Here is an 11559-nt window from a genome sequence, read left to right as displayed (position 1 = left end):
AACTGCGTTAATAAAATTAAAATATTTTTATTTATTCATTCATTATTTAGAAATGCCGGCCTGTTTTGCCTTAGTGTGCAAACATCACACTGGTCCTAAAGAAGTACAGACAGACCTAAAATATCTTACGTTTCCAAAAGATAGTGAGAAGATAAGGATATGGCTAGGAAATGCAGGTATGCAGGAAGCATTGATAGAGGAATATATTCCTCTTATACTTCAAGATAAGCGCAGCGACTTTTACCGCCTCTGTTCAGGCCACTTCACAGATGAATCTTTTACTGGTCAAGGAAAAAGGCGTAAACTCAAAACTGACGCTGTACCAACAATATTTGAGGAAACACCTTTGACATTGTCTGACCAAAATAAGTGGGTAAAAAAAATTAACCGACTCAAAAAATCTACATTGAATAAGGCTTCAACATCTCAAATTTTAGTTGCATGTAAATGCAACACTTTAAAAGTCGATGCAGCTACACAAACTGCTATATTTGATTTGCCACTCGATCTATCAGAGGAAGCCACCTGTAAAATTGCAAGTCAGGAAATTTTAGATTTGGATCACGATTATGTAATTACCGAAGAAGATGTTATGCCACCACCACTTGAGGTATCAACACCAATTATTCATGCACATTCCTCAGCCACTCAAGGAGCAATGTCACCCTTAATCATAGAAAGTCCATTGCCTATAAGAAGGCGTAAATTGGCCTACGAAAATGATCCCAGTTTCCATCTATCGGACTGTGACACTCCAGAGAAGGAAGACATGAGTCTCGCTGAGAGTGTGGATGACACTCAAACTCCACATGAACCAGAATCTGTTGATGTACTTGCAGCTCATGTGAATTTGGTGAAGGAGAGAAAATTCATCATTTTTGAAAATAGTCTTGATATACTGCTTTTAAAAATGAGCTGTCCCAGTGCAGAGTGTACCGAAAGTATCATAAAATTGGAAAAACAAACAATTGGTACCATGATTGTAGTCTACTCGATATGTAAAGGAGATCATCGACTCAAACTTTGGAGTAGCCAGCCTAAAATTAAAAATTACGCCGCGGGAAATATTTTGTTGGCAGGTGCAATCACTGTAAGTGGAGGAAATTTTACAAAGGTAAAGGAAATGTTTGACCTTTGTGGAATCCAGATTTTTGGAAAATCTTCTTTTAATAGAGCACAGAATCAATACATTTTTAAGGCAATCGACCACAGCTGGCAAACAGAAATTCAGAAAGTGACTGAAGATTTGCGTTCTAAACCCTTGTGCATTATTGGTGACGGCCAATGCGACAGCCCTGGTTTTTCGGCAAAATATTCAACATACACTTTCATGGATCTTGATTCCAAAAAAATTGTAGATTATGAAATGGTGCAGGTGTCACAAACAACTTCATCGGTTGCGATGGAGAAATTTGGCTTTCAAAAATGCTTGGATAGGATAATTGGCAAAGGATTAGATGTAAAAATGATCGGAACAGATCGGCACACTGGCATACGAAAATTGTTAAGTGAAAAATATGCATACATAAGACACCAATTTGACATGTGGCATTATGCAAAAAATATAAAAAGCAAATTGACAAAAATTTCAAAAAAAACAATATATCGTGAAATTTTGAAGTGGATTTCCCCCATAGTGAATCATTTCTATTGGTGTTCTAGAGCATGCGAAGGGAGCGAAGATATTTTCCGTGAACTTTGGCATTCTCTACTACACCATGTGACAAATGTTCACCAATGGAAAATTGACGATGTAGAGCATAAATGCCGACACAGTGAACTCAGTGTGGAAACCCCGACTATTCCGTGGTTGACTTTAAGTACACCTGCGTATCATGGATTATCCTCAATTGTTTTGAATCAACAACTTGATAAGGACATGAAACACCTCACGTATTTTTGTCAGACAGGGGTCATTGAGACGTATCACAGTATGATTTTAAAATATCGTCCAAAAAGAATACATTTCGGTATAGATTCAATGGATGCAAGAACCAAATTGGCGGCCTTGAGCCACAATCATAATGTGATACGGAAACCTGCCATGACAAAAAAACGAGATGAAAGTGGTGCGGAATATTGGGTCGAAAGGAAAAACTTAGAGTTTCCCAGGGGTCGCAAAAAATGGATTGTCAGAAATGTCTATGAGAAGATTAACAATAACCATGCTTTTGCAATACTAGCAGACATGATATCAATCGTGAATGGAAATCTGACAAGTACTTGGCGAAGCAGGAAAACGGAAATGCCCCAAAACATTGCCTCACTAGAAAGGCCGGAAACCAGTCTAGCTGTTAAAGCACACATGTCCCGTTTCCCTACTAGTAAAGACTAATAAATGCCTTCTACTGTTCCTTTTTTTTTACTCTTAATATTGATATAACAGATATATTTCTTATTATATATATTGTAAATATGTTTAATTTTTTTTGTTAAATTTGTCAACATTTCAATAAAAATTTTGTTTAAAAAGAAGTTTATGGATCTATTTTAATATTAGTAGAAAACAAATGTTACCTAAAGCATTATTTATAATAAAAGACAGAAAAATATTGTTATTTTAAATATAACTCTTTTTATTATGTTAAATTACATACAAAACTTTAATATATGAAAAAACAACCAAAAAAAAAAGACAACAACAAAAATTAACATTTTAAATTAAATAATTAATGATAAGCCATCTCTGATGCATTATAGTCCTCAGAATACATAAATCCTACATATGTACCATTGGGATCTGGAAAAAGCAGGCGTATGATGTTGACTGCACATGACGGGATCACCCTCCTGTTACCTTTCCCTAGGAAGCCATAGATACAGGATATATATGTCCTATATGCTATTTTTCTTAATCTCCTAATAAAAAAATAAAAATGTTATCAAAATAAAAAAATATTAGTAAAAGGAGAAATATATTAGTGTAAGTAGGATCAACATATATCTTTTTATATTTACCTGTTGTTGTCAGGATCTACCTCTGGTCGTTCGTCATAAAATACTATATTGTTTATTATTGGTATTAGTCTATCTGAGGCTACCACTGTATTGAAAATTTCAACTTCTGTTATGCAAATTTTTCCTGGTGGAATATATTCTTTGACTTCCTCAAGTTCTTGGCAGCAAACGGCTTCAACGTTCGTGGGCATTGCAATGCAATTCTGGCATGAACACCAATTTTTGGTTCCGATTCTGTCAGTCACTTGTGATTCGGAGGAATTACTCCTGGTAGAAGAGCCAATGGTCGGGTTGATTGGGAATGCCGGATCATTTTCTCGTGGTGGATACCTAGCTAACAACTGATTTCTAAGAATATTCCACTACAAAGGAAAAAAAATAATATAGATCCAAAAAATAATATAGATCCAAAATATCATATATGAATACATACACATATATCTATGTCTGCACATCTATTTTAAAAAAATAGTTTGTCTGGTATTATAAAATAACAAGTTATTCATAAAAAATAATATTAACTTTGTTTGTAAATATATAAAAATGTTTTTTGTGTGTATGTGTGCGCGCCTAAAAAAAAATTATTTATATATATATATATATATATATATATATATATATATATATATATATATATATATATATATATATAGAGATATATATATATATATATATAAATATATAGATATAGATATATAATTAGATGTTCTATATATATATATATATAGATATTATATGTATATAGACATTGTATATCTATATGTTTTTTAAATAAATATATTTAAAAATATAAATATCTATGTTTTCTGTGTGTGAGATTATATATATCTATATCTATCTCTATATATATATTCTAACAAAATATATGTCTTTTTATTTTGTTTTATATTAACAAATATAAACACACATACAAAATATAAATATTAAATTCTTTGAATTGTTTCAATAATAAGTAAATAAATATTTTTTTTTACATATTTATTATAAAAACAACACAAAGAACATAATAGTTATATTTTGTATGTGTTTATATTTGTTAATCTAAAACAAAAAAAAAAATACAAATATTTTGATAATTATATATATATTACACACACACACACACCCTATCTCTTAGCAATTCCACTATATATATTTAAGTGTATTCTGCTCATTTTTTATAGATATATATATATATATATATGTATTTATTTATGTAATATTTATTTTAAATATACACTAATATGTAATTAAATAAACTTATATATCTACACAAACACAAAAAGAGAATGATTATATCACTACATATATATATATATATATATATATATATACATATATATATATATATATATATATATATCTATATATGTGTGTGTATATATGTATATATATATATATATAATCTATATATATATACATATACAAACACATATATATATATAATCTATATATATATACATATACAAACACAAACATACATAAATATATAAACCAGCATATCAGATTTTATAACATTTTTACAAAATTCACTAGATAGCAAGATTAATTTATATATATATATATATATATATATTTATATATATATATATATATATATATATATATATATATATTCACACACACACATATATACATATATATATATATATATATATATATATATCTATATATATATATATATATATCTATATGTAGGATTAAATCTAAAAAATGAAAAAAATATTAGATACTCGTTAATATAGTGAAATAATTAGAATGTGTGTTCTGGTGTGCGTGTGTGCATATACATATATATACACACACACACACATGTAATTATATATTTGAATGTATTTATATATAAAAATGTATTTATAACAATACAGTATTTTATTAAATACACTCAAATATACACAGTGTATTTTTTTGATTTCTTTTAAAAAATAGAGGTATACATATATAAATATATATTTTGTGTGTATATCTCTATATACACACAGAAACTCTAAATAAATATTTTTAGATATATATAATTTTTTTTTTTTTTTTTTTAATTCAAATTTTATATTAAAATTAAATAATGAAACTTACTCTTTCCTCTTCACTCAATAAGCTGTAGCTTGCTGCTCTTTCCGCAGGAGATCTGGGATCACTCTCCTTAAAATAAAATGAAAAGAAATAATTGTATATTTTAAAAAAATATAACAACATATAAAGCTAAATATTAGAACAATTTAACTTACCATTTCAATGGTGGATTAGATTTTTATATCTTTTGAATATTATCTAGATTTAATGAAATAAAAAAAAAAGTTTTAAATACTATATGAACAATATTATACTTTATTTAATCCTATTTATAATAATTACAATAATAATGTAAAAATTAACACATTTTTTTTTTTTTATTGTGAAGTTTAAGGCTAAATAGAAATAAATAGTGTAGGATCTGTCTGTTAGAAAAAAATTCCTCTACAAGGCTTGTCTTATCCTAAACAGGCCTAGATTTTTTTTATATTAGTGTAGATTTGATTATCTTTTGAATTAATGTTATTTACTGTGTGTCTGTCTGAGTCATGACGTCTCTTGGCCCAACAATGTAAGATAGACTTAAATAAATACAGGTGGCCTGTTTTTTGCTTAGGCAGTCACAAGCATATGTTGATAACGGCTAAAGAGCCTGATAAAACCGGCTTGAAAAAAAAAGACTATACTCAGACAGTAGATAAGATCAGTGATAATAGACAGTGCTCTTTCTGGTTTAAACAAAAGCAGACAAGAAAACCTGTCCATTTTCACCTGTCCAAATAAAACAAATTCATGCTATTATACAAGTGAAAAATGAAATAAAATGTAGAGTGTTATTTACATTTAAAAAAAAAATATATATATATATATATATATATATATATATATATATATATATATATGTGTATATGTGTGTGTATATATATATATATATATATATATATATATATATAATGATTTTATATACACATACATTAATTCATGTAGATATCTATATTTCACCAATTTTTTTACAATTAAAATAAGATTTTTGAGAGAGAGGGAGAGAGAGAGAGAAAGAGAGATATGTGTGTATATATATATACATATATATACACATACACACTATTTTTATTTTATTTAATCTAATTGAAGAGATATATATAGATATATATATAGATATATATATATATATATATATATATATATTTATAGCTAAATGATTTATTATATATCTATATGTATATAAAATCATCAATAATATATTTATGGATATACACACATATGATTGTTTATATATCTATATATAATTTCATATATATGTATATGAAGATTTCTCATAAATCAATCAATAAATAAATATAGATATATATATATATATATATATATATATATATATATATATATATATATATATATATATATATATATATAAACAATATGGAGTGAGATATATATATATATATATATATATATATATATATAATGTCTCTCTCTCACACATTATATATATATATATATATATATATATATATAATGTCTCTCTCTCACACATTATATATATATATATATATATATATATATATAATGTCTCTCTCTCACACATTATATATATATATATATATATATATATATATATATATATATATATATATATATATATATAATGTCTGTCACATTCTATCACCCTCTATATATAGATATATATATACACATATATCTATATATCTAACTCTCTATATCTCTCTCTATATATATATATATATATATATATATATATATATATATATATATATATAAACCAACATAAATACTCATAAATGATATAATATATTTATTTATAGGCAATTAATATATTATATATAACAATAAAAAAAAAATGAAGGCATATAGAAGTACAATGATTATTTTATAGATATATTTGTTTTTACAATAATCTAAAAAAAAAGAAGCACAAACATCAATCAAAAATCTAACAAATATTTTTAAATATATATGAATATAACATTATATTTGTGTATTAAATTTTAGATTTTTTTTTATGATTTTATGGAATAAAAAAAAATTTTTAGTCAGTAATTAGTTATAACAATTAAAAAACTATTTTATACTGTCGTTAGATTCTATTTCTATAATGAAACAATGATTATGTTTATTATACTATAAAATCATTCAGTAATTTTCTTACCTTGCTAGTCCGGTCTTCTCTGCTGTGAGTCTCTCAGTCTGTTGCTGTGTTCCACGAGGCTCTGTTATCATCACAACGGGGCGGGAACTTTTCATTCATACGCCTGCCGTTGCGATGGCAACAGAGACGCTCAAGCCGCCAGGGAACATTCGACACTGCGCATGAACGAGATTTTGCGGTGGATGCTGGGACAGCATCCACCGCAAATAGGAAGTAACTCCTTGCTGGAATCGCGTGCCCAAAGCTAAAATGGCCACGGGACGCGAGGGAGAATATAAGTTATTCTTGGGGCTGAAATAGAAGCGGAGCAACGGACGAACCCCGGAATCGTGAGTTTAGCACAGCAGTGCTAATAGAGATATCAATGGGGATAAAAAAAAAACTCGATTAGGCCGCGGGCGATCCGCTTTAATTTACTGTTTTGTTTATTTTAATCTGCAAACCGTTTATAAATAAAATCTGGCATCCGCTAGACTTAAAAGAAAGTGCCTGCTTACAGACTATGATTTCAGAAAAGGTGATCCCCACGAGCTAATCCCTCACAATATATATATATATATATATATATATATATATATATATATATATATAATTACATTTATATATATATAACCATCTTCTGAAATTTGAAATTCATATTGAATGAACTCAAATTCGAAAAGAAAAATATTAGAATAGAGCAGAAAAAAATATATTTATATATATATATATTTTATTATTCTACTCTTCTAATATTTTTCTATTCAAATTTGAGTTCATTCTATATGAATTTCGAATTTCAGAAAATGGAAGATAGATAGAAGATAGATAGAAGAAGCCAGGTCATATTCTATTGTATTTGATTACATTCTATTAAATTCCATTCTGTTCTTTACTATTCTTTGATTTTCATTCTATTGTTTTATTATTTTATATTCTATTTTATTGTATTCTTTTTTAGAAATCGATTTATATTTTTTAGATTTTAATTCAAATTTGCTTTCAATTTTCATTCAATTTGTTTTCGAATCAAATTGTTTTCGAATTCGATTTATTTTCAAATTTGATGCGAATAGAATTTGTTTTCGATGTTCGATCGAATTTCGTCCATGGGTTTTCGATTTGAAAACGTTCGTTTGGATTCGGTTAAATTTAGTTAATATTACAATTAGGGCATTCGTATGCATCCGAATGTCCGAATAATGAAAAATTCGCCCGAATTTAGATTCGGAACGAAACGAAATGCACATGCCTACTTGACTTTGGAATCATATAGTCAGTTATAGCTGAACCATAAAATGTCACAACAATAATATGAGATCCACACATAGAAATGGCTTTCTTTCGTCCATCGGATGATGCAATTTTTAGGATACTTAAAGGGTCACTAAAGGAATTATTTTTTTTAGCTAAATAGCTTCCTTCACCTTACTGCAGTCCTGTTTTCATGTCCTCATTGTTCGTTTTTGCTATGATGTTGCTGTAATCCTTCTCTGTTCTGAACAGTCTGTTTCCTGATGAAAAAAGTCATGGGAGCTTTCTCTTTGTGGCACTAATCAAGGAGGTGTGATTACTGTGTGTCTTAAACCCCTCAGAACCAATCACTTTCGTTTTACAAACCATCACTGCCTTCTATTGGCTCTGTGTCTCTGTACTTCACAGAAGCATGAAAAACGAAACTGAAACTGCAGGTACATTATATGATTGATTTTTATCTATTTGAAATAATTTTTTAAAGGAATCAGTTAACTATTATGTCTCTATACCCTGTAAACAGTCATTTCAGCAAAAAAAAATTCCTTTACAACTTTAAGACTATTTGAACATAGGAAACGGCAATACATATGACAGGAGTGATTAGAATAATCACACCAGATACAAAAACAAAAAGTTCAAGGAAAATAGTGTTTTCACATGACAGAGATAAGATTTCTGGTATATTACGCAGGAAATAATTTATTTTATTATTCCCACAAAGATCTACTTTGAATGTAAGTATCACATGTGTAATAGGACCAAGAAAACCAAATACACTCAGTTACCCCTAAGCATACATTTATGTATAGTTGCATTGCACATTCTGCATAGGAGATTATTTTCTTTGATGACATCAAATCTCTCAGTATCCTTGGTAAGGTTGTAGTTGAATAACAGAGATCCAGAAAAGAGAGGTTTGAATGAAAGAAATACATAGGTGTATGAAGTTTGGTGTCTGTTACAATCAGAACAATGGTAAGAACATTTCCAATCAAAAGGATCATATACACAAGCAAAAAGATAAGAAAAAGTAAAACTTGAATATGTGGATGACTTGAAAATCCAAGAAGAATAAATTTCACAACCAATGTGTCATTTCTTGAAAGCATCCTTTAAAATATAATAAAGGGATATATATTTTAAGATTCGATAAATTGTTTTTTGGGTATATAAAAATTTCTTTTATAATGGCTGTCCAAAAATACTGTGGGGCAAATCCACGTACATCGGCGCATATATAGGCCAGCGTAGCGCATCTCATTTCCGCTATGCCGGCTCAACTTAGAGAGGCAAGTACCGTATCCTCAGAGTATTTGCGCCCAACGTTGCGCCGGCGCAACGTAAATTCCTAGGCGTAAGCCGGCGTAATTCAAAGTAGGAAGGAAGTGGGTGTGTTCCATTGAAATGAGCCGTGACCCCATGCAAATGAAGGGCCGAACGAACGGCGCATGCGCCGTGACGCTGATGTTCAGCGCCTCTCTGCACATGCTCAGAACTAGGCCCAGCGTAATCAGTGAAATACGCCCAGGGCATAAATAGGCCCAGACATGCGCCCGTCCAGTGCAAAAGTACATCCGCTTGTTTCCCTCCCTGAAGCAAGGTACTTTTGCTGGTTTCTTTGCTGCTGTATTTTTTTGAGCCATGTCTGCTCCAGCTGCTGAGAAGAGGAGGAAGTTGAATTATTCCCACAGGAGAAGGCGGTGATTATCAGGGCCATGGCCCAGTTTGATAGCTTTCTCCATGGTGCAGAGAGTGCCAACACCACCCAGGCCAGGAGGAAGGAGATCCTGTCGCAGATTGCGGCAGATGTGAATGCTTTGGGTAACGAGGTCAGGACCCCAAATTACATTCTTAAAAAAATAAATGATTTGCGTCGCCTGGTGAAAGGTAAGATGAGGACTCATGCCAGGGGCACTGGAAGGGGACCAGCAACTACCCTGACGTTGACTCCTGAGGAGCAGGTGGTTGCCCAGTGCCTCCACAGGCATCAAGTGGAGGGAGTTGAGGGCTTTGACTCAGTTGAGGATGCGTTGAGGACAGGTAAGTGTGTTTTATCTCCTATCTGGTGTGTAGCATGTGTGGGGGTGGAAGGGAACATGTGACAAGTGTGTGGATCCTCCAACATGTGAATGTTTTTTGTCATCCACAGATGTGCAGGAGGGTGCGGGGCAATCTGGCCAGTCCACACCATCCCCCGGACATCAGTCTAAGTCAGACCCCCTGGCAAGCCAGGAGTCATCAGTGGAAGGGAGTGGCCAGAGGTGGTTGAGGAGGAGGAGGTGACCAGTGGGAATGAGGTCAGGCTCCATTTGGAGGAGTCTTCCCCTTTGGCTGGGACCGGTCAGCCCTCCATCAGAAGTAGCCCCTCCCGGTCCTCCCCCAACAGGGCTTCCACCTCAAGGGTCTCCCCTTCTACACAGCCCCAAGCCTCTTCTGGCCACAGGAAGGTGTCCAGGAAGACTAGGGGCGTGTCTGAGGTTCTTCAGGAACGCCTCAGGAGAGATTAGGCTCCCCAGACCCGCCATCTGGGTGAGGTTGCCATGCATGTGGAGCGCATGGCAGTCAGCATGGCCTCCTTTCCCACTATGTCAGAAGCTGTCCAGGACGTTGGCGCAAATACGTCTGCTGTGGTCACCTGCCTGGGGGAACTGCAGGCCACCACAGCAGGCCTTGTCGATGAGGTCCACGCCCTGACAGAGGCTGTCAGGGACAACACTGCAGCCATCCAGGCGGAGGGGAGGCAGTCCAGGCTGCTGCAGGCGGACACAAATGCGGTCCTCACCCGCATCGCCCTAGCGTTGGAGGGCAGGCTGCCAGGCGTGGAGAGACCAGGGGATGCTTCTCCTCCTGATTCCCCCCCATGAGTCTCCCATGAGGAGCCGGGGCCGTGGCTGCGCCAGGCGTGGGGCACGTCAGCGCCGTTGATTATTATTTTATTTTTTTTGTATACTCAGGCTATAAGATTTTTATGTTTATTTTTTTTTATCTACTCAGGTTATGAGTTTTTTATGTTTTATAGCCCAAGCACAGGTCAGTAGTGCAAGCTACAGTGTGACTGGTGTTTGAATGTGGGGGTGACATTCCTGACGGAAAAGGGGTGTCACCCTCGGTCGTCGGGGAGAAGTGATCCCCAGGACCGTGTGAATGTGGTATGAATGGACAGCAACATAATTGGAGTCTTGACTGGGCGTTGCTGCTCCCAAGTCCTG

The 11559-nt window shown here is 32.4% G+C and overlaps 1 long non-coding RNA gene across 1 annotated transcript; it reads right to left on the bottom strand.

Moving 5' to 3' along the window:
- Positions 1–2555: 2555 nt before the first annotated feature.
- Positions 2556–7528, bottom strand: LOC120942674. Its single transcript, XR_005750235.1, has 4 exons — positions 7115–7528; positions 5163–5205; positions 5011–5076; positions 2556–3320 (listed from the first exon to the last, which is right to left on the bottom strand). It is a non-coding gene; the product is annotated as an uncharacterized LOC120942674 (long non-coding RNA).
- Between the last annotated feature and the right edge of the window lie 4031 nt (positions 7529–11559).

This window comes from Rana temporaria, chromosome 6 (assembly GCF_905171775.1).
Source record: "Rana temporaria chromosome 6, aRanTem1.1, whole genome shotgun sequence".
In the NCBI taxonomy this organism is placed as follows: Eukaryota; Metazoa; Chordata; class Amphibia; order Anura; family Ranidae; genus Rana; species Rana temporaria.
Note: the sequence above shows the minus strand (reverse complement) of the source record. Positions and strands in the feature narration are given on the sequence as shown.